The sequence below is a fragment of the Heterodontus francisci genome, chromosome 14, assembly GCF_036365525.1.
Source record: "Heterodontus francisci isolate sHetFra1 chromosome 14, sHetFra1.hap1, whole genome shotgun sequence".
Classification (NCBI taxonomy): Eukaryota; Metazoa; Chordata; class Chondrichthyes; order Heterodontiformes; family Heterodontidae; genus Heterodontus; species Heterodontus francisci.
Window position 1 is genome coordinate 66,992,782 of NC_090384.1, and position 25,464 is coordinate 67,018,245.

Consider the following 25,464-nt stretch of genomic DNA (forward strand, 5'->3'; position numbering starts at 1 on the left):
TTATTTCAGATTTCCAGCATCCGCAGTATTTTGCATACTATTTACACCTGTGCCACCTTTGTTGTCAAAATGGTTTCCTTTTTCATTTTCTGCCACTACATCTAGATACTACCCTGACATTAGCAGCTGAAGTGGAGGCAGTCTGCTCAGTGCGCAGTCCCATTGCTGTGGATGACTGTGGCGGGCGTCCTCTGGAGGAATGGGGCCTTGATAGTTCCATCCTACTGGGGTCTGCAGCACTGGTGCATGAGTACCCCCCATGTGCTCGCCTGCTGGAGGCAAGGAGGTCAATGTCAGGGGGGCGGGGGGGTGGAGGACAAGACGCCGCTTCCCCTAGGTGTCCTGAGAGGAAGACCTCAGGGCAGCTGGCACGTGTTCCTCCTCCATCTGGGGGGACGACGGCAGCTGCCTGTCTCCTTGAGGGGTAGGAGCACCTCCAGGGAGGTCCAGGTTCCGCGTCCCCCTCTGGCTCAGACTCTGCTGCATGAAGCCCATGGCAACATCGATGGAGTACATGTCTGATCGCATACGGCTTAAGTGCTCAACCAGACTCGCCACAGAGCTCGCCAAACTCTCAACTGAGGAAGCCATACGCTCAAATGTAGCAGTATGGCTTGCATGGCATCCTCCATGGCACACACAAAGCCACGCATGACCTCAGGCATCTCCGACATATGTTCCACATGGCTTTGCTGCACATCCAGCGGACTTCCCGTAGCAACAAACAGAGGATCATCATAAGCATGGGGCTGAGCAGGGGCCTGGTCCCCAGCAGTCCTCCGATTATCAGCGGACCCGACTGGCACATGCTCCCTCAGCTGCTCGGGCGTGTCTGTGTCACGCACAACAGATTGTGGCCCAGATTCTAATCTTAAACGCCCCATGGACCGTGTGGATGTATCTGCGCTGGCAGAGGTGGAAGAAGAGGCAGGTGACGGTGCACTCTCTGGGGCACTGTCTTCCTTTTCCTCCCCAGAAGAGTCATCTTGGGGCCCCACGGCTTCCAGACTGTTGAGCGTGGGCACCTGCAGTGGAGACACAAACAGAGACACCTTAACCATTAGCTCTGCACGAGCTCAGATCCTTTCAGTGGATGTGCACGCATGTCTGCAAGACTGAAGATGACACTTCCTCCTTACGCCTCTCTCGCTATTTGTGCAGCCTCCTCTTCAGCTAGTGTCAAGACTCAAATGTCAGTGACACCACCTCCTGTCTTAGCTCGCTTGAGACAGTACAGATGGAATGAGACATTTTTTTTTTAAGAATCACAACCATTGTAAACATGTATCAACATCACTCATCCAGGACTGGCTTTTGCAGGACCCATCCAAGCACATCAACAATGTCAACTTTATGCAGAATCATCTGCAGTACGTCACCAAGGATGCGTATGCAATCCAATGCATGCCTTGTTTGCCCTCTGTCTTAAAGAGACGGACCCAGAGTGACAAACAATGGAGCAGTTTCGCCAAGACCATTTGCTCTTGCCAATCTGAGCAAGTCGTTGGTGGGTTTGCAACACTGTACCCAGGTTCTGTGCGTCACCCCACAGTTCGAGATTTCCTCTGCTACCTACATCCAGGCCACCTTGGTCAGGTGTGTCTTTGCACTCCATCTGCAAGGAAGAGGACCTCCCGCCTTTCCCTGATGGCCTGGAGGAGAACCTGCAGGAAGGCATCACTGAACAATAGGGCAGAATGCTGCCTGCTGGCTGACATTTTCTTCGGTGTGGCTGCAGAGAAAAAGTACATGATGTGAAGTTGGTGCTGCATTACAAAAATTAAGGGAGGCAAAAACATCTTGAATTGATTTCAAGCTTGATTTCAGGCTCCTATTCAGACGCTTACATGACAGGAAGGTTTCTGATCCTTGAGGCTGCAAAATATAATACTTTATATTCATGGCGATCTTGGTGCTTGGCCCAGTGACAGTGGATTCCACCAATGAAAGGCCATCCCTGCCGCTAAATCCCACATGTCCACTGTTCCTGTCGCCACACGAAATTGCGTGGGAAACCGGAGACCTGGCAGAAGTAGAAGTTACGCCAACTTCCTGTTCCACTGTCGGGAACGCCACGGGACTCATGAAATCCCGTCCCATATGTTTTTGACACTTGGAGCATATGGAAATATCTTAAATTAACACTAGACCTACTGTTGAACTTTGTATTTTGTTTGGATTGATCTCCAGCACTTCTGCAGCTCCAGCGATTTCTGTAGATTTTCGGGTAACTTCTTTGCAGAATTTGAGTCAGATTTCCATGGATGGGCCTGCCAATGGAGAAGTGCCTGTTCCACACTTTCCATGTGCTCCCCAATATTACAGCTCACCATGCAACAAAGAATATTGACCATATTTCTAGTTTACTCCCTTCTCTTCCAAAATTATAAAGTAAAAGCAGATCAGTTCCCTTATATGTTTAAAACTACCAAAACGGTACTGTGTAAAAAAAAACAGAATGGACCAACCAAGGTCATCTTTTTCAGACATTTAACTTCGAAATAATAAATGTTTACTGAAAGAAGTAGTTCAAACAAACAACTGTTTTATGGTCAGTAACTACAAAAAACACCTACAGGTGACAAATCACACTGACATTTATGGTCCTAGAAAAATAACATATGGGATTATTGCTGCAGCTAGACAGAGTGGATGTGAGCTAGACTGAAGAAGCAATGTTATAAAATGACTATAATTATAAATCAATTAAATTTAAATTCAACCAATTCCTGTTCACAGTGCCCTTCAGCTGGTCAAATGTTAATAAACAGATTATTAGCATAACCCTCAATAATTTCTTGGAATATGTGTACAGATGAAACAGATTTAGGGGGAGGCGGTGGCGCAGTGGTATTATCACTGGACTAGTAACCCAGAGACCCAGGGTATTTATCTGGAGACATGGGTTCGAATCCCATCACAGCAGAAGGTGGAATTTGAATTTAATTAATAAATCTGGAATTAAAAAGCTAGTCGAATGATGGCCATGAAACCATTGTCGATCCATCTGGATCACTAATGTCCTTTAGGGAAGGAAATCTGCTGTCCTTACCTGGTCTGGCCGACATGTGACTCCAGACCCACAGCAATGTGGTTAACTCTTACATGCCCTCTGAAATGGCCTAGCAAGCCACTCAGTTGTACCTAACCGCTACGAAGTCAATAAAAAGGAATGAAACCGGACGGACCACCCGGCATTGACCGAGGCACCAGAAACAACAACGGCAAACCCAGCCCCGTCGATCCTGCAAAGTCCTCCTTACTAACATCTGGGGGCTTGTGCCAAAGTTGGGAGAGCTGTGCCACAGACTAGTCAAGCCTGACATAGTCCTACTCAGGGAATCATACCTTACAGACAATGTCCCAGACACTGCAATCACTATCCCTGGGTATGTCCTGTCCCACCACCAGGACAGACCCATCAGAGGTGGTGGGACAGTGGTCTACAGTAGGGAGGGAGTTGCCCTGGGAGTCCTCAATGTCGACTCCGGACCCCATTAAGTCTCATGGCATCAGGTCAAACATGGGCAAGGTAACCTCCTACCGCCCTCGCTCAGCTGATGAGTCAGTACTCCTCCATGTTGAACACCATTTGGAGGAAGCACTGAGGGTGGCAAGGGCACAAAATGTACTCTGGGTGGGGGGCTTCAATGTCCATCACCAAGAGTGACTTGGTAGCACCACTACTGACCGAGCTGGCCAAGTACTAAAGGACATATCGGCTGGACTGGGTCTGCGGCAAGTGATGAGGGAAACAAGAGGGAAAAACATACTTGACCTTGTCCTCACCAATCTGCCTGCCGCAGATGCTTCTGTCCATGACTGTATTGGTAGGAGTGACCACCACACAGTCCTTGTGGAGATGAAGTCTCGCCTTCACATTGAGGATACCATCCATCGTATTGCGTGGCACTATCACTGTGCTAAATGGGATAGACTTCGAACAGATTTAGCAATGCAAAACTGGGCATCCATGAGGCGCTGTGGGCCATCAGCAGCAGAATTGTACTCAACCACAAACTGTAACCTCATGGCCCAGCATATCCCCCACTCTACCATCACCATCATGCCAGGAGACCAGCCCTGGTTCAATGAAGCGTGCAGGAGGGCATGCCACAAAATGAGGCGTCATCCTGGTGAAGCTACAACCCAGGACTACTTGCTTGCCAAACTGCATTAGGAGTATGCAATAGACAGAGCTAAGCGATCCCATAACCAACGGATCAGATCTAAGCACTGCAGTCCTGCCACATCCAGTCGTGAATGGTGGTGGACAATTAAACAACTAACTGGAGGCGGTGGCTCCACAAATATCCCCATCCTCAATGATGGGGGAGCCCAGCACATCAGTGCGAAAGATAAGGCTGAAGCATTTGCAACAATCTTCAACCAGAAGTGCCGAGTTGATGATCCATCTCGGCCCCTTCCTAAAGTGCCCAGCATTACAGATGCCAGACTTCAGCCAATTTGATTCACTCCGCGTGACATCAAGAAACGACTGAAGGCACTGGATACTGCAAAGGCTATGGGCCCTGACAATATTCCGGCAATAGTACTGAAGACCTGTGCTCCAGAACTTGACGCACCCCTAGCCAAGCTGTTCCAGTACAGCTACAACACTGGCATCTACCCGGCAATGTGGAAAATTGCCCAGGTATGTCCTGTACACAAAAAGCAGGACAAGTACAACCCAGCCAATTACCGCCCCTTCAGTCTACTCTCAATCATCAGTAAAGTGATGGAAGGTGTCATCAACAGTGCTATCAAGCGGCACTTGCTTAGCAATAACCTGCTCACTGATGCTCAGTTTGGGTTCCGCCAGGACCACTCAGCTCCTGACCTCATTACAGCCTTGGTTCAAACATGGACAAAAGAGCTGAACTCAAGAGGTGAGGTGAGAGTGACTGCCCTTGACATCAAGGCAGCATTTGACCGAGTATGGTATCAAGGAGCCCTAGCAAAACTGGAGTCAAGGGGAATCAAGGGGAAAACTCTCTGCTGATTGGAGTCATACCTAGCGCAAAGGAAGATGGTTGTGGTTGTTGGAGGTCAATCATCTAAGCTCCAGGACATCACTACAGGAGTTCCTCAGGGTAGTGTCCTAGGCCCAACCATCTTCAGCTGCTTCATCAATGACCTTCCTTCAATCATAAGGTCAGAAGTGGGGATGTTTGCTGATGATTCCACAATGTTCAGCACCATTCACAACTCCTCAAATACTCAAATAAGGAATCCTGAGGCGAGTAACTCACCTCCTGACTCCCCTAAGCCTGTCCACCATCTACAAGGTACAAGTCAGGAGTGTGATGGAATACTCTCCACTTGCCTGGATGGGTGCAGCTCCAACAACACTCAAGAAGCTCGACACCATCCAGGACAAAGCAGCCCACTTGATTGGCACCCCATCTACAAACATTCACTCCCTCCACCACCGACGCACAGTGGCAGCAGTGTGTACCATCTACAAGATGCACTGCAGCAATGCACCAAGGCTCCTTAGACAGCACCTTCCAAACCCGCGACCTCTACCAACTAGAAGGACAAGGGCAGCAAATACATGGGAACACCACCACCTGTAAGTTCCCCTCCAAGTCACACACCATCCTGACTTGGAACTATATCGCCGCTCCTTCACTGTCACTGGGTCAAAATCCTGAAAGTCCCTTCCTAAAAGCATTGTGGGTGTACCTACCTCACATGGACTGCAGCGGTTCAAGAAGGCAGCTCACCACCACCTTCTCAAGGGCAATTAGGGATTGGCAAAAAATGCTGGCCTAGCCAGTGATGCCCACATCCCATGAACGAATTTTTAAAAAATTTAAGTTTATTTTTTAAAATGGTGACAGTGACAAGTATAGGATGAGATCACAACCAACTTCTACATTACCATCTGGCTGTTCACTTCTGAATACCGATCTAAATGCATATAAGCTTGATTAATAGCAAGTACCTCAGCCAGTCTGACTGTATTTTGATTAATTCATAAGCTAGTTTATAATATTCAGCACTAACAAATTATAAAAAGTGATTTTTTGCAGATGGCACAATACAAAAAAAACAGACTATGAAGTTACAGAATTTATTCTAGAAGAACTATAATGGAGATTCTATTCAATCAGTGGTCTGTTGATACTAGTTTTACAACAACAACCTGCATTCTTTTGGGCTTCCTTATCTCGAGAGACAATGGATACGCGCCTGGAGGTGGTCAGTGGTTTGTGAAGCAGCGCCTGGAGTGGCTATAAAGGCCAATTCTGGAGTGACAGGCTCTTCCACAGGTGCTGCAGAGAAATTTGTTTGTTGGGGCTGTTGCACAGTTGGCTCTCCCCTTGCGCCTCTGTCTTTTCTCCTGCCAACTACTAAGTCTCTTCGACTCGCCACAATTTAGCCCTGTCTTTATGGCTGCCCGCCAGCTCTGGCGAATGCTGGCAACTGACTCCCACGACTTGTGATCAATGTCACACGATTTCATGTCGCGTTTGCAGACGTCTTTATAACGGAGACATGGACGGCCGGTGGGTCTGATACCAGTGGCGAGCTCGCTGTACAATGTGTCTTTGGGGATCCTGCCATCTTCCATGCGGCTCACATGGCCAAGCCATCTCAAGCGCCGCTGACTCAGTAGTGTGTATAAGCTGGGGATGTTGGCCGCTTCAAGGACTTCTGTGTTGGAGATATAGTCCTGCCACCTGATGCCAAGTATTCTCCGAAGGCAGCGAAGATGGAATGAATTGAGACGTCGCTCTTGGCTGGCATACGTTGTCCAGGCCTCGCTGCCGTAGAGCAAGGTACTGAGGACACAGGCCTGATACACTCGGACTTTTGTGTTCCGTGTCAGTGCGCCATTTTCCCACACTCTCTTGGCCAGTCTGAACATAGCAGTGGAAGCCTTACCCATGCGCTTGTTGATTTCTGCATCTAGAGACAGGTTACTGGTGATAGTTGAGCCTAGGTAGGTGAACTCTTGAACCACTTCCAGAGCGTGGTCGCCAATATTGATGGATGGAGCATTTCTGACATCCTGCCCCATGATGTTCGTTTTCTTGAGGCTGATGGTTAGGCCAAATTCATTGCAGGCAGACGCAAACCTGTCGATGAGACTCTGCAGGCATTCTTCAGTGTGAGATGTTAAAGCAGCATCGTCAGCAAAGAGGAGTTCTCTGATGAGGACTTTCCGTACTTTGGACTTCGCTCTTAGACGGGCAAGGTTGAACAACCTGCCCCCTGATCTTGTGTGGAGGAAAATTCCTGCATTATATATCTATATAATGAAGGGTCACTGACCCGAAACGTTAGCTCTGCTTCTCTTTTCACAGATGCTGCCAGACCTGCTGAGTGGTTCCAGCATTTCTTGTTTTTATTATATATCTATATATTGTTTAACTGTACATCGAATTTTTTTTTTAAATTCATCAATAAAGCAACTTACTAAGCTATGCAATCTGCTGCTCATCTCACTCTTAAAAAGAGAGTGGCTGTCATCGTGAACATCCCCTGAACCACAAGTTGCATTTATGTAGAGTGCTATGAAACAAAAGTTGATACCAAACCACATAAGGACGTATTAGGAAAGGTGACCAAATGCTTGGTTAAAGAGGTAGGTTTGAAGAAGCATATTAAAAGGAGGAAACAGAGAGAGGCTTAGAGAGTAATTCTTGAGCATGGGCCTAGGCAGCTGAAGGCATGGCTGACAATAGTGGAGCAATTAAAATTGAGGATGCTCAAGAGTCCAGAATTGAAGCAACTCAGAGATCTTGGAGGGTTGTAGGGCTGGAGGAGGTTACAGATATATGGAGGCGTGAGGCCATGGAAGGATTTGAAAACAAGGATGAGAATTTTAAAGTCTAGGCGTTGCCAGACCGGGAGCCAATGAAAGTCATCGAGCACAGGGGTGTTAAGTGAATGGGACTTGCTGCAATTTAGGATACTGGCAGCAGGGATTTGGATGAGTTCAAGTTTGTGGAGAGTGGAAGATAGGAGGTTAACTAGGAGAGCACTGGAATGATCAAGTCCAGTGGTAACAAAGGCATCGATAAGGGTTTCAGCAGCAGATGAGCTGAGGCAGGGGCAGAGAGAGGCAATGTTACAGAGGTATAAGAGGTCTTGGTGATGAAACAGAGATGTGGACAAAAGCTCATCTGTTCAAATATGACTCTATGCCTCTAAATAGGACGCTAAGCTTACAAACAGTCAGCTCAGTTTCAGACAGTGGCCGGGAAGATGGATAGAGTCAGTGGCTAGGGAACAGAGTTTGTGTCAGGGACCAAATGCAATGGCTTTATCTTCCCAATATTTCTGCTCAACTAGGACTGGATGGCGGACAAGCAGCAGGACAAATCAGAAACAGTGGAAGGGTCAAGAGGGGTGGTGGTGAGATGGAGCTGAGTGTTGTCAGCATACATATGGAACCTGACATTATGTTTTCAGATGAGGTCTCCAAGGGGTAGCCTATAGATGATAAATAGGAGGGAGCCAAGCATAGATCCTTGGGAGACATCAGAGGTGATGGTGCGGGAGCAGGAAGAGACGTCAATCCAGGTGAATTTCTGGCTATGACTGCATAGATAAAAATCGAACCAGCAGAGGGAAATCCCATCCAGCTGGATGTCAATGGAGAGGCACTGGAGGAGGATGGTGTGTTCAACCATGTCAAAGACTATAAACTGGTCGAGAAGGATAAGGAGGGATAGTTTACCATAATTACAGTCATGTAAGATGTCATTTCTGATTTTGATAGTGGCCATTTCAGGGCTGTGGTAGGGGCAGAAACCTGATTGAAGGGGTACAAATGTGGAATTGTGGGAAAGATGGGCACTGATTTGGGAGGCGACAACACAATCAATAACTTTGGAGAGGAAAGGGAGGTTGGAGCTGAGGCAGTAGTTTTCAAGGATAGAGGGTTTTTTTGAGAAGGGGGCTAATGATGGTAGATTTGAAGGGGAGAGGGCAGTACCTGTGGAGAGAGAACCATTATCAGCTTACATGAAGACCAGTAAGGGAAGTTGGGCAGTCAGTAATTTTGTGGGAATAGGGTTGAGGGAGGAGGTAAGTCTCATGGACAAGATGAGCTCGTAGAGTGCCTGAGGGGAAAAAGGAGAGAAAGATGAGATCAGAGTGAAGGGAGGAGTAGAACCCGAGGGGAAGTTTGTTTTGGTGAGCTAGGGGAAGGAGTAGAGGCAGCTGAACAGATGGTCTCAATTTTGGCAAAGAAGTCCATGAGCTTCTCACACTTGTTATTGGAAGTGAAGGTAGAGGAGGCAGGGGAGAAGGGCTTAATAAGATGGTGGTCCAGCCAGATTTGGTGATAAATGGTTAAACCAAGTGTCTGCCATAAACGTTCTAAGTTTGCATTCCTTGGACTTAAGGGAGTGGAGATAAGAGATAAAATACCGGGGGATGACCAGGGTGAGCGGGAGTAATAGTTTTAGTGAGGTCCAGGGCATCAAAGGTGGAGGTGAGGGTATGATTGAGTAGGTAGTAGCTGCAGAAATATCATGGTGAATGGAGTGCCAAAGGCTAGGCAGACGGGAATTCGAAATATAAACAGAAAATGCTGGAAATATTAAGCATTTCAGGCAGATCCGTGGAGAAAGAAACAGAGTTAACTTTTCAGGTCACTGACCTTTCATTAGAAATGGAAATTGTTACAGGTGTAACAGGTTTTAAGCAAGCACAGATGCAGGGAAAATGGGAGAGAGGAGGAAAGAACAAAAAGGGGAGGTCAGTGATTGGATGGATTCACAAAAGGGGCAATGGTGGCAAGGCAGAAGGGGGTGGTAATGGGACAAGCAAAGAAACAAAAGATGGGTCTAGAGGAGCTGTAAATGGCAACATCAGAGTCATTAACAGCACCTGCTGTGTGAAAAAGTGGGAGCAGCTTCAAAGTGCCATCGTAAGCAACTTAAGGGAGAGATTTTTCAGGGGTGGACGCAGAGGAAGTGGCATTGGGAGAGGAAAGGGGAATGTGAGTGGAGAAATATCAGAGATGGCCTTATTTATGATTGATATAATGGAAGTGAAATGAATTTGGCCTAACCGTCAGCCTCAAGAAAACGAACATCATGGGGCAGGATGTCAGAAATGCTCCATCCATCAATATTGGCGACCACGCTCTGGAAGTGGTTCAAGAGTTCACCTACCTAGGCTCAACTATCACCAGTAACCTGTCTCTAGATGCAGAAATCAACAAGCGCATGGGTAAGGCTTCCACTGCTATGTTCAGACTGGCCAAGAGAGTGTGGGAAAATGGCGCACTGACACGGAACACAAAAGTCCGAGTGTATCAGGCCTGTGTCCTCAGTACCTTGCTCTACGGCAGCGAGGCCTGGACAACGTATGCCAGCCAAGAGCGACGTCTCAATTCATTCCATCTTCGCTGCCTTCGGAGAATACTTGGCATCAGGTGGCAGGACTATATCTCCAACACAGAAGTCCTTGAAGCGGCCAACATCCCCAGCTTATACACACTACTGAGTCAGCGGCGCTTGAGATGGCTTGGCCATGTGAGCCGCATGGAAGATGGCAGGATCCCCAAAGACACATTGTACAGCGAGCTCGCCACTGGTATCAGACCCACCGGCCGTCCATGTCTCCGTTATAAAGACGTCTGCAAACGCGACATGAAATCGTGTGACATTGATCACAAGTCGTGGGAGTCAGTTGCCAGCATTCGCCAGAGCTGGCGGGCAGCCATAAAGACAGGGCTAAATTGTGGCGAGTCGAAGAGACTTAGTAGTTGGCAGGAGAAAAGACAGAGGCGCAAGGGGAGAGCCAACTGTGCAACAGCCCCAACAAACAAATTTCTCTGCAGCACCTGTGGAAGAGCCTGTCACTCCAGAATTGGCCTTTATAGCCACTCCAGGCGCTGCTTCACAAACCACTGACCACCTCCAGGCGCGTATCCATTGTCTCTCGAGATAAGGAGGCCCAAAAGAAATGGAAGTAGAGAGGTCACATGAGATGACAAGGTCAAGGGGGTGACTGTGAATATGGGCAGTGGAGTTTATATGGATTTTGCTTTTAATATATAAGGATGAGATGTTGCTTGTTGAAAAGGCTGAGGGAGGAAAGCAATGAGAATATCTCTGAAAAACTTGGCACGGTACATGGGTGGGCAGTAGAGAATGAGGATTTTAAAAGAGAGGTGAGAGGGATGGAACAAAGTGAGATGCTCAAAAGAGAAGGTGCCAGAGGAGTAGGGAAACAGACCAAGGTGTGATTGTGAATAAGGACCACACCGCCGTCATCACCACAACTGTCTGGACAGGGCAAGTGGCGGAACACAAAGCCATCTCAAAACTAAACAACATGCACTTGAGCAGTGAGTTAGAGCTCGGAATAAATATTTGATACAGATTCAACATATAGTCTACATAATGTTTTAAAACTATTCAGTCACTCTGCAAGTACTGAAGCATTTTAATTTCATACAGTTTTCACCTCTCTATCAAGTGGCAAGAGCTTAAACTTGATCTTTGCTTTATGACTAGCTGATCTATCAAGCTCTATTCCAGTGATGAATTTAATTCTTCATCCCAGCTTAAGGGCATGTTATGACATTGGCAAAAGGGCACCCTACTATGGGAAGAGGGACAAGATAAAAAATGATGATTGTCTATATTCTTTGGCTTGTGATGCAATGCGCATTCTAACAGCAGATAGTTTGTGTTCAGTTAAATGAACAAACTCATTATCATTTGCCATCTTTATTTTTGCTTATGCATTTGTAAAACAATCCCCCAAACAATCAGTGAACTAGAAAACAAATGTTGTAATGATAAGAATGGTACCAATGTTTTCACTTGGTGCAGAACAAAACTGAACGCTCCATTGTATGGTGGGATTTACTTCTACTGTCGCATCTATGAAGGGAAGCTCTAATAGCTGTAGCGATGGCAACATCAAAATCTATCCTGTTTTGAGAGAGTTACTAATAACACAACAATTACTGTTGATGTTGCTAAGTTTAGATAAGGAAGACTGCAACTGCTGAAACACTGACATGCACTCTCATTCCAATTTATCAGAATTATTTCACACTTAGATTGTACTAAATTAATTCTAGGTACAAAAGCAACTGGATACACACTCAAACTACCACCTCTGGAACAAACAACTGAATCACTACACAGTCAATGAAAGACCACAAACAGCATTACAGGTAAAGAAGCTCATTCACAACGTAAGATCAGAAAAATATGAGCACACTCTGGATCTAGATAATAGTATTACCCAGTAACCGTTCAAAGTGACACTGAAGAATGAAGTGCTTCATCTTTAAACCTAACCCTCCATCAATTATACATACTCATTAGTTTGTTAGAGATTATAACATTCTGAAGTAGCCACATTCTGAACCACAGCTTCCTCTCAGAAATTCATAAGAAGGAAGTAATTTTGCATCCTAATCTGGAAATTTTCCAAGGTAGTTATTTTGCAGATCTGGGGTTTCAAATGTTTGGGAAAAGAAGTGTACTCAATAGAACATAAAATCAGTACAAAGAGGAATCAATGGCATGATAGTATTTATAAATACAAAAAAAAGTAACATATATATCTCATTCAGCTTTCCAGTAATCTTAACTAACATGGCCCTCCTAACCATGACTCTCAGGTCTTATGGAGTCATGTCAACCATCCCTCAGGACTGAACATTCCCCTCCCTATATTTGTTCCTCTCAACGCAGGTATGATAAAAAGGATGACAGGGCATAGCACTGAAGGAGAGAGCATGGACTTTGATATACCAGAATTGAGGGGATGCAACCATCAGGAAAGATTGTAATGAGATGAGGGGAGGACCTGATAGAGGTTTTTAAAATTATGAAGGGGTTCGATAGAGTGGACATGGAGAAACTTTCCACTTGTGGATGAGCCCAGATGAAAGGTCATAAATATAAAATAGCCACTAATAGGTCAAACAAAGAATTTAGGAAGAATTTCTTTACATAGGGTGTGGCGTGCTTCTACATGGAAAGACTGAAGTAGATAGCATTGATGCATTCATTCAGGGGATGCTTAATCCATACATGAGGGAGAAGGGAATGATAAGAAAGACTTGCATTTATATAGCGCTTTTCATGACCACAGAACATCTCAAAGCGCTTCACAGCCAATGAAGTACTTATGAAATGTAGTTACTGTTGTAATGTAGGAAATGCAGCAGCCAAGTTGCACACAGCAAAATGCCACAAACAACAATGTAATAATGACCAGACAATTTGTTTTAGTGACTGAGGAATAAATATTGGCCAGGAGTCTGGGGATAACACCCCTGCTCTTCTTCAAAATAGTGCCATGGGATCTTTTACATCCACCCAAGCAGGCAAATGGAGCTTTGGTTTAATGTCTAAATCCAAAAGACAGCACCTCCAACAGTGCAGTTTACCCTCAGTGTCAACCTCGATTTTTGTGCTCAAGCCCTGGAGTGGGACTTGAAACTAGAACCTTATAACTCAAAGTCAAGAGCATTTCAAACTGAGCCACAACTGACACATAAAGACCTTGAAAGTAATGGCTGCCATTTTATGGTTCCCACTGGAGAGAGGCATGCTGATAATGCACCTGCCTCTGCTCCTGGCTGTAAACTTTATTTTCAACCTCCATCTTGTAGAAAGAAAGGATTATTCCCAAAAGAATACCCAAAGTATCCAAAGGGTGCCACTGCTTATTTCATGCAAACTATCTTCAATGGTAGGACTATCTTGCATGGTAGGGGAGAAAAATTCAAAAACAAAGACAACCACTTAAAGGTCCAGTCCAAAAACATAATCAGCCAGCAAAAATGCAATATAAAGAAAGCAGAGCCCCAAAACAAGCTCTGCTAATTCACTGCAAAAGGTCTGCTAGTACCGTACTCCCAAGTGGCTGCAGGAGCGCGCTTTGCAGCAACATTTAAAGATGCATATCACTGACCTTGCAATGAATGTGCACTGCATGGGAATTCCAGGGAAGCAAGGATACTTCCTCAAAGTAGTCCCAAATGAATGCTGTAATGAGGCACCATCAAACAGCACAAGGCTCCTACGCCCCAGCACTAACCATCAGAAAACGCTTGTAGCAACCCGATCTTACACTCCTCTTTAATGCAGGCACTTCTCACCTTACAATCCATTATAATGAGGCCTCAGGCCAATATGACAGGCACATCAGGCCTCCTCATTCAGGTACAGGGTATGCATCCTACACCCAATATTCCCTGTAAGCTGTGTGTGCACGCGGCCATGTATCAACCCGAAAGGTACTACGCTGGCTGCTCACAAGCTGTCCCCTTTAAGACACCATGCAAAACAATCTAAAAGGTACCACACACTGAAATGAACAATGGAATAAAATTAGAGGGGTCACTGCCTGCATCCCCTGCATACCCAAAAATGAACAAGCCAAAATTTCTAAGGTCGAATTTCTAAGCATATTTCAGGACCTCAGGATGTCTCAAAAAGACTGATTTACAGACAGTGAACTACCTTTGAGTGTAGTCACTGTTGTAATGTAGGAGCAAAGATGAAGCAATATATTTACATATAGGGGCAGAGTAGGAAGAAGTCATCAGAGTGAGAGGAGGCTTGGATGGAGAATAAGCACAGGTATGTGTCTGTTTCTGTGCTGTACATTCTATGCAAGGTACTTATATTGTAAGGTACTGGGAAGGAGGGAGCAAAGGAAGTAGGGTGAGTGCAGAGGTAATGAGGGAGTGAATGGTGGGTGGTGTTTCTTTTTTTTTTGTCCCGCTTCTTGTATTTGTGGTTATTTCAATTCTACTCCTGCTCCTTTTTTAAATTTACTTTTTAACCCCCCACACTGCCCCCCCCCCCCACCAGCTGCCCATATAGCCCAAAACCTTGAGAGTTTCTGATAAACATATTTTTGCCTCGTCAGTCATCACCTGCTGTAACCTGCATTTTCTCACTTAGACCTTAATGCTTTTGTCTCTTCCATGTTCAACAATGGCAATTACCAAATTCTCTGGGCCCCTAGTTTTTCTCTTCCTTTGTTCCTTCCCAAGACTTTCACTAGTCCTTGTCACTCAGCATTCTCATTCACTAAAATAAATTTTTCTGTAACCCCAATGTTTCCTCCTGTAACATTTCATACCTCCTAACCAATCAACCCAAAAAGTTTCCAACATACCTCCGTTCACCATCACATATCCCAACTTGATTAGAGCTACAGGAAGAAATATAAGGGGTGAGAATGGAGGCCTGAAGGGTCCAAATTTGCAGATGACATTAAAAGTAGCAGGCATGTAAAAATTCAAGCATGTATAACCCAACAAAACACAGGCACCACATCAACATCTTGAATACTGTAGCAAATTTCCACGTAGCTTTCAAAATTGTGCATCGTTTTTAAGCATACAACAGATGTTAGAATAGTCTTGGTATATTTATAAAAACATAAGAAATAGGAGATGTAGACCATACAGTCCATCGAGCTTGCCTCGCGATTCAATACTATCATGGTTGATCATCTGCCTCAACTTCGCTTTCCTGCCTGCTCCCCTTATCCCTTGATTTCCTGAGAAATCAAAAATCTGTATATCACAGCCTTAAATATATTCAACGATGGAGCATCCACAACCCCTTGGGGTAGACAATTCCAGAGATTCACAACCCCCTGACTGAAGACATTTCTCCACATCTCAAAGAGTCATAGAGTTTTACAGCACAGAAACAGGCCCTTCGGCCCAACGCGCCTACGCCGACCATCAAGCAACCATCCAATCGAATCCCATTTTCCCGCACTTGGCCCGTAGCCTTGTATGCTATGGCGTTTCAAGTGCTCATCTAAATACTTTGTAAATGTTGTGAGGGTTCCTGCCTCTACCACCCCTTTAGGTAGTGTGTTCCAGATTCCAACCACCCTCTGGGTGAAAACATTTTTCCTCATGCCCCTCATAATTTTGTATACCTCAATCAGGTCCCCCGTCAGCTTTCTCTGCTCCAAGGAAAACAACCCCAGCCTATCTAGTCTCTCTTCATAACTGAAATGCTCCAGCCCAGGCAACATCCTGGTGAATCTCCTCTGCACCCTCTCCAGTGCAATCACATCCTTCCTATAGTGTGGTGACCAGAACTGTACACAGTACTCCGGCTGTGGCCTAACCAGCATTTTATATAGCTCCATCATAACCTCCCTGCTCTTATATTCTATGCCTCGGCTAATAAAGGCAAGTATCCCATATGCCTTCCTAACCACCATATCTACCTGTGCTGCTGCCTTCAGTGATCTATGGACAAGCACCCCAAGGTTCCTCTGACCCTCTGTACTCCCTAGGGTCCTACCATCCATTGTATATCCCCTTGCCTTATTAGTCCTCCCAAAGTGCATCAACTCATACTTCTCAGGATTAAATTCCATCTGCCACTGCTCCGCCCATCTTACCAGCCCAATTATATGGGCAGCACAGTGGTGCAGCGTTTAGCACTGCAGCCTCACAGCCCCAGCAACCCAGGTTCCGTTCTGGGTACTGCCTGTGCAGAGTTTGCAAGTTTGCCCTGTGATCGCGTGGATTTCCTCCGGGTGCCCCGGTCTCCTCCCACCCCGGTCTCCTCCCACCTGCCAAAGACTTGCGGGTTGATAGGTAAATTAGTCATTGTTTAAAAAAAAAATTGCCCCTTGTGTAGGTAGGGGAAGGTGGGGATGCGAGAGGGAAAAAAAATGGGATTAATGTAGGATTAGTATAAATGGGTGGTTGATGGTCAGTCTGGACTCGGTGGGCCAAAGGGCCTGTTTTGCTACTGTATCTCTCTATGACTCTAAATTGTCCTGTAATCGAAGGCTTTCCTCCTCACTATTTACAACACCACCAATTTTCGTGTCGTCTGCGAACTTACTGATCATACCTCCTATATTTACGTGTAAATGTAAATAATGTACACTACAAACAGTAAGGGTCCCAGCACCAATCCCTGAGGTACCCCACTGGTCACAGACCTCCATTCGCAAAAACAACCCTCGACCATCACCCTCTGCCTCCTTCCACTAAGCCAATTTTGGATCCAATTTGCCAAATTACCCTGGATCCCATGGGCTCTTACCTTCTTAAACAATCTCCCATGTGGGACCTGATCAAAAGCCTTATTGATGTTTATGTAGAATACATCAACTGCTTTACCCTCATCTACACATTTAGTCATCTCCTCAAAAAATGCAATCAAATTTGTTTGACATGATCTCCCCCTGACAAAGCCATGCTGACTATCCCTGATTAATCCCTGCCTCTCCAAGTGGAGATTAATCCTGTCTCAGAATTTTTTCCAATAATTTCCCGACCACTGATGTTAAACACACAGGCCTATAATTACCTGGTTTATCCCTGCTACCCTTCTTGAATAATGGAACCACATTCGCTGTCCTCCAGTCCTCTGGTACCTCTCCTGTGGCCATAGAGGATTTGAAAATTTGTGTCAGAGCCCCTGCTATCTCCTCCCTTGCCTCACATAGCAGCCTGGGATACATCTCATCTGATCCTAAATGATCGATCCCTTATCCTGAGACTGTGCCTCTGTGTTTTAGATACGCCAACCAGGGGAAACAATCTCTCAGTAACTACCTCATCAAGCCCCCTCAGAATCTTGTATGTTTCAATCAGATCACCTCTCATTCTTCCAAACTCCAGAGAGTGTAAACCTAATTTACACAGCCTCTCATCATAGGGCAACACTCTCATCCTGGAAACAATCTAGGAAATCTTCACAGTATAGCCTCCAATCCAAGTATATCCTTCCTTAGATATGGAGTCCAAAAATGCACACAGGACTCCAGGTGTGGCCTCACCAAAGCTCTATACATTTGTAGCAGGACTTCCTTATTCTTGTACTCCAATCCCCTTGTATTAATGGCCAACATGCCATTTGCCTTCATAACTGCTTTCTATACCTGCATGCAAACTTTGTGTTCCTTGTATGAGTACACCCACGTCTCTCTGAACATCAAGATTTAGAAGTTTCATGCCTTTTAGAATCACAGAATGGTTACAACATTGCAGTGCATTCCAGATCCCAACCACTCGCTGCATAAAAAAGTTTCTCATGTCGCCGTTGCTTCTTTTTCCAACCAACTTAAATTGGTGTCCTCTGGTTCTTAATCCTTCCGCCAACATGAAGTTTCTCCCGATCTACTTTGTCCAGACCCCTCATGAAAAAATATTCTGCTTTTCTATTCTTACTGCCAAAGTGAATAGCCTCACACTTCCCCACATTATGCTCCATCTGCCACCTTGTTACCCACTCACTTAACCTGTCTATATCTCTTTGTAGTTGTGTCCTCCTTATAATTGTGATCATTAAAGCTGCAATAATTTAAGTGTACACTCCTTCACTGTAATATTGCTACTATATTCCTCAAAGCTTTACTATCATAATCAAGAAATGTCACAATACATAACGTGGTGTATTATTAGAATATGATGCTCTCCTTTAGAACAAGAGATAAACATTTCAAACATGTTTGACAGCAATTGCAATAAATAAGGACAGCGCGGTAAAATATTTCTGTTGTATATTATTTATAAAGTGACGTGAAATAAAATAGGGTTTCCAAGCGACATAATATCTGATTTCCCTTTCAAAAAAACAGCAGTTCCCTCGGGGAGTCGTGTCGGTGATCTAAGTTCTCAATCGTGTGAGCTTAGTTTTAAACAGTGCTGGATATATTGTATTTGCTGTACTACTGACACTATCAACTCGTTGCGGGCGATGCGCCCTCCACTTAGAACCAAAAGGCATTGAAGCGTGTACCACCGACAGTTTCCCGTTATCATCGCAGGGCCGTCCCACCTCAGCCTACGAACCAAACCGATTTTATTATTACTGACAATCATCATCTCCCGTTCCCCAAACAAATCCAGTGTTAAGCAATCTCCAGAATGGAGGGATGCAACATCATAAATCAACATAATCAAGAATTCTTTCCCTCATGAAATAAAGGACAGCGGCTCTGGGTCGGGAGCTTATCAGAACAAAAACAAACCAGCGCCGGTAGCTGGGAGCCGGGGCCACACTGAACGGACACACACGGTTACCGGTCCCTCCAACATGACCAGCTCCGTCCAGATTCGGTGAGGAAAAAGGCATCTATTTCCACTATCCGGTTAAACAGACAGAGGGAGAGAGTTGGACAAGCCCCGGCCGGCGCCTTACCTTGTGTACGGGCTGCGCTGCTCGCTGCTCACACTGTGCCGCTGCGGCTCTCTCTTCATTCTTCCTGACACCGAGATACTGCGCTGCCTCTGCGCGCGCTCGCGCCCGCCCTGTACTCGCGCTCTGCTCCCCAGAGGCTGCGCGCGGACTTCGCCACTCGTGCTGGTCGGCAGCACCATCTGCTCTGGAGCTTTAGTATATGGAGGGGAGGGGCGGGAGCAGTGTACTTGCTGTAGGTTTATTGTGCATTTTGCTTTAAGAACTTCATTGTCCTCTCTCTTTCCTTCACTGTCTTTCTGCGTTCAGCGCAAAAACGTGTGAATTCACGCAGTTACAAAAAAAGCACCTTGCAGCGATCTTTATCTTGCTTCGTGTTTAGTTATTTGGAGCACATTGACCACACTGCTGGGAGGAGACATTGCACTGTCAGACCTTGGGGTTTGATTCGGCGGTATTTTAAAGACTGCAGAAAGTTGTGAGCTGAAACCTCGATTTTTAATTCATCTTCCGATTGCCTTGTGATACAGCACTAAACGGCAAATGCTTGAAAATAAACAATTCTTTTCAACAACAGAAAAATACAATATTAAAAATTAACTCCAAAATCTAGGGAAAATAAAGCAGAGAATTGGATGTAATATATTTGTTCGAATGTGGGGAATTAGCTCAAATGGTAGAGCGCTCGCTTAGCATGTGAGAGGTAGCGGGATCGATGCCCGCATTCTCCAATGTGTTTTCTTGCTGTCATGAATACTTCAATTAATATTTCCAAAAGCTATAAATGATGTCAAACACACCTTCTGTATTTCAAAAGCTGGTGCATATATGTGTTTTAGTTTCCAACAAAAATAAAATCCTTAGATATTTATAATTAACTAGTGGCATAGATTTAAAGTAAAGGATTAGAGGGGAGTTTCAGGAGAAATTTTTTCACCCAGAGGGTGGTGGGGGGTTGTCTCGAACTCATTGCCTGAAAAGGTGGTAGAGGCAGAAACCCTCATCGCATTTAAAAAATACTTTGTAGTTGAAGTGCCATAACCTACAGGGCTACGGACCAAGAGCTGGAAAGTGGGATTTGGCTGGATCACTCTTTTTCAGAGGGCAGGGGCACGATGGGCCAAATGGCCTCCTGTGCTGTATCTTTTCTATATTTCTAATTTTAATTTTAGGAAAACTTAATTAAGAAGTCAGGCGATATTCTATTCAAATTCATCTTCATAGATTTGTTACAAATAAGCATAATTTATCTGGTATACTTTCCGGGGATTTTAGTTTGGTCTGAATCTCAACAGTGAATCGTTTAAAATAGAATTACAGAAGTAGACATAGCGTATCTCATGAAATCCAAAAACAGTATTGATTTATTTTGGTTGCAGAAATATTGCTTCTCTCTTTAAAGGATTAAAGTGGCTATGATTTTAATTTAGGTACTTGCAGGAAGTGACAGGATAGTATTATATTTTGGTACTCCAACTTGCTGTAAGAGAAAATATCCACGAGAGATGAACTTTCCTGAAGCAAGCCTGATAGAGTTTCAGTGCAATCTGCTACTATCTGGTGAAGGAAGTGCTTACTTTCCAGTCTTCAAAATCCCTTTTTAGTGCCGCACTGTTTCCATGAAAAAGTGTTTGGCAAACACTCGTTTATTTGTTTAAATATGACGCAACAATGTAAATCATGCCAGCACACATTATTGTATCAGTTGTCAGTTGCAAGTGACAAAAATAATACATAGCTCGTCTCTCTTCCCATTCAAAAGCAATTGTGATACATTTTCCCACAGTTCTTCATTAAAATGCAATGCTTTGAAAACATATAATTCCAATGGAAGAAGTATAATCCTGACAAAATGAGAGTTGTATGCACCCAAAGTCTTTGTGTCCATGTCAGCAGCACAAATGCGTTGGCATAGTTACTATTCCAAATTAGGCTCATTGTCTTAATTTGAATAGGCTCTCAGAATATATTTTTCATGCACAGGGAATTAGGCTTGGAAAATAGTTGGCTGCACTTTGGAATATTGTGCCAACCAACTGTTCTGATAGAACTGCTGTTGACTTTTAAGTCGGATTTTAAGAATGTACAGCTTATGAAGGTGCAGCAGCAGGCATTTTAAAGATGTGTTTAATGATGGTCATGGATAAGCCCCTTTCAGTATAATGTCTCAGAGGCCCTTTTGCAGGGGATGTGGAGAAGGTCCATAGTTATTTTAGGAGCAGAAGTCCACCTTCGCATAACACCTTCGCACATTATTGATGAGGACCAATAGCACAACCACAGCAGTCGGAGGTGTCCATCATTGAAAGTATTTGTCAATCACTACATTTTGCAACATTCTGCATTCCTCAGCAACAGCTGTGTCCCTCCTGTTCCTGTGGGATTGCAGATCCTTGATCCCACTAGGCTGCTGCATGGCCACTCTTCGTCACAGAGATAAACTTGCTCACCTGGAATGAATTGTACAGCAGCAGCACTCCTGAGCAACATAAACGTTACTGAAACACAATATTTGCTAAATAAGTTAAACACAGAAAAAGCCTCCAAACTTTAAATAGAAATGCTACAGGTAAGGGTGAACATTTGTTTTGATTTCAAAAGAACAAGCAAATTGATAGTTTAAGCTATATTGTTCGGGATAGCTTCTGAAAAGAAAACATTTCAAAATAATACAAAAACTGGGATATATTTCTACTTGTTTGTTTAAATTTGAACTTGCACGTTTAAAAATACTATGTAATTGTGACTGATTAGCAGGGCTGTTTCCTTTGCATCCGAGGTGTATGCACGGACGGATCACCGCTGGGCAGGAATTTTGTACAAAAAGTAAAGAACTGACAAGTCAAAAGAGACAACGTTGCTTGTGCATTAAAACATTGACTCACAAGTTGAATAAACTGAAAACCAGATTATTTTCTGTTTCAATAATGTTTCTGGTAAGGTGAAGTAAACCGTTTTGCAAAGGGAGACAGCCGTCAATCATAGAAATGTTGGGAGTGAGATTTACGATCTAAAGTTCAAACAGGTTGCAAGCCAATTTAAACAGATGGCTGTGTTTATTTTAGAAGATGAGAAACATCGCAATTAAAAGGGAAAAAACTGTGTGTGCTGAAATTAGTACAGAAAATCCTGGAAATGCGCAGCAGATCAGTATCTGTAAGGGAAAAAAGTAAATTTGTCATGTGTAGACCTTTCGTCAGAAATTTGGATAGGTGGAGAGGGACTATGAGAAATTCTTTATTGCAAGATATTTACCAGGTGGCGGGTCAGAGCTGACAGCAGATTTGGAGGCGTGAAGTTGAGAAAAATCAAAATGAGGGGATAAAAGGGAATAAATTGCACTTTGAAAAATGTATTTTCCTAGGTTCATATTTCATTTAGCTTAAAGCCTGGCTCGGGTATAAAATTAAAACCAGACCCAGGCCCGATCCAACCACAGCCAACCCAAACCCGCCCCGGGCCTGAGTCCTTTAATTTTTTTCCGCGCCTGACCCGACACGAATATCCTTCATCTGTTCCGGCAGCAGGCTATTCCTGCAGCTGGAGTTGTGGGGAATCATGGGTACGCCTGATTCCTTGACTTCCTGGAAGCAGTGTCCAGCCCGACCTGACCCGAACCCAAATGCTGGACTCAGAATTTCGACCCGAACCTAACACATGTAGTCGGGTCTAGTCAGGTTCGGGTTGGGTAGCCAGGCTTTAGTTTAGCTTCCCACAGCTACCTCAGTATACTACAATGTACCAACTCCCACAGCTACCTCGACTACACTTCTTCACACCCTACCTCCTGTATGGACTCCATTCCATTCTCCCAGTTTCTCTGTCTCCGACGCATCTGCTCTGATGATGCTACCTTCCATGACGGTGCTTCTGATATGACCTTTTTCCTCAACCGAGGATTCCTCCCCACTGTTGTTGACAGGGCCCTCAACCGTGTCCGGCCCATTTCCCACACCTCTACCCTCACCCCTTCCCCTCCCTCCCAGAACCGTGACAGGGTTCCCCTTGTCCTCACTTTCCACCCCATCAGCCTCCATATCCAAAGGATCATCCTCTGCCATTTCCGCCACCTCCAGCGTGATGCCACTACCAAACGCATCTTCCCCTCCCTTCCCCTGTCAGCATTCTGAAGGGATCGTTTCCTCCGCGACACCCTGGTCCACTCCTCTATTACCCCCACCACCTCGTCCCCGTCCCATGGCACCTTCCCTTGCAATCGCAGGAGGTGTAATACCTGCCCATTTACCTCCTCTCTCCTCATTATCCAAGGCCCCAAACACTCCTTTCAGGTGAAGCAGCGATTTACTTGTACTTCTTTCAATGTAGTATACTGTATTCGCTGCTCGCAATGTGGTCTCCTCTACATTGGGGAGACCAAACGCAGACTGGGTGACCGCTTTGCGGAACACCTCTGCTCAGTCTGCAAGCAGGACCCTGAGCTTCCGGTTGCTTGCCATTTCAACACTCCCCCCTGCTCTCACGCTCACATCTCTGTCCTGGGATTGCATCAACGCAAGCTCGAGGAACAGCATCTCATTTACCGATTAGGCACACTACAGCCTGCCGGACTGCACATTGAGTTCAATCATTTCAGAGCATGACGGGCCCCCCATTTTACTTTTATTTTTAGTTATTTTTTCTTTTTTACATTTTTTACAACTTTTTTTTTCATGTTTATTTCATTTCATTTTAGTTTGTTCAGTTTGCTTACCCACTTTTTTTCATGTTTGGACTTGCTGCTGTTCAACCTTCAGTCCATTAACACCCTATCTGTACTAATGCTTTGTCTTTCAACACACCATTAACATATTGTTTGCCTTTGCTCCATGACCTTTTGGTCAGCTATGTGGCCTTGTCCAATCTACACCTTCTCCTTTGTTATCTCTTGCCCCACCCCTGCCTCACTTGCTTATAACCTTTGACATTTCTAATATTTGCTCGTTCCGAAGAAGGGTCACTGACCCGAAACGTTAACTCTGCTTCTCTTTCCACTGATGCTGCCAGACCTGCTGAGTGGTTCCAGCAATTCTAATAGCTGTCATTTGTCCCCCCCCCCCCCCGCCCCACCCCATCCCCTAACCACAGCATCCTTTATAGCCAAGCAAATTTCACACCCCATGGCTGCCACTGTGGGTGGTTTAATTATAAGTAGTCCCATAAAAGAACATAGCCACCAACTTCAGAGACCAAAATCATGTTTGATCCAGTCCCAGCATAGTTATTTCCACAATAGCAGTATAATGGTTGTCAGCTGCACCTTCATGTTTAAACCTTTTTAAATATTTATCTGCAAGAGGGAGGCCAACATTTACAATAGAATTTATTTGTGAACATAGAGGAAGCATTTTAACCTTGCAACAAATTAATGTGGCAGTCATTTGTATAGCTTGACATTTTAATTTTCATTATTCGGTTTACATTCGTCATGCTGTGTCTTTTGGTGATGACCAATTGACATATGGAGAGTTGTGGGGGAAGGGACGCAAGATCTGCAGCTTGCAGAGGGCTTTGTACGAAAGAAAATCGTAGATTTACTGCCTGCTTGAATCAATATAGGAATGGGCACACTCTAAGTATGTTCTGTACTACTGGGGGAAAAAACACACCATGACACCTATTTTGTATTGTTATTATCAGACCTAAATTACTGACTTTTTAAAATAAATTATCAAAACATATTAACATATCTACCATCATTAATATTGATTTCCAGACTCAGATGACTCTGGGTTATGAGTCCAGCTTTACTTTAATATTTTCCAATACATAACCTCTGGGGACTGTTGAACTACGAAAGCCAGGTTAGTAAGTAAGTTGCATTTGCAAGACTCCACCATTTTTTGTTTCATAATGAAACCTTTATACATATACACACTGAAATAAAGCAAGAACAAAGACATTGGCCATTTTTTTCAAAAGCCATCAGATATCCTGGAAAATACAGACCAACCATTAATTTTTCCAAAAGAAATTTCCCCCTTTTTAAGCATTTTAAATGTATCTAGTTGTATAATACTAATTTACTATGAGAAACAAAGTTGGTCGAAAAGTTGAAAATTTTGGAGTAAGCTGATTCTCCCCTTCCTGTCCTATGTATAGCAGGAAATACAGCTATTAAATTATTTTTCATTGCAGTTTTTAAAATAAGAATGCCATTTTTATGTAAAGGTCAGGGAACCTGGTAATAACGGGGATTTTCATCCACAAGCATATCTTGTTTTAAATTAATTTTTAAAAACCTTTAATTAACAGTTAACATTTTCAATACCTAATACATGTTGTCAAGGAATGTGCAGTCTGCAGGTGCCTGCTACCCGACCCGAGC

The 25,464-nt window shown here is 44.5% G+C and overlaps 1 protein-coding gene across 1 annotated transcript in view; it reads right to left on the minus strand.

The window, feature by feature from the left end:
* Positions 1-19,381, minus strand: part of LOC137377094 (ecotropic viral integration site 5 protein homolog) — a 279,264-nt gene extending 259,883 nt beyond the window's left edge. Inside the window, exon 1 of the mRNA XM_068046389.1 lies at positions 19,143-19,381. The gene's annotated coding sequence lies outside the window, so the exon portion shown is untranslated. The remainder of the gene's footprint in view (positions 1-19,142) is intronic.
* Between the last annotated feature and the right edge of the window lie 6,083 nt (positions 19,382-25,464).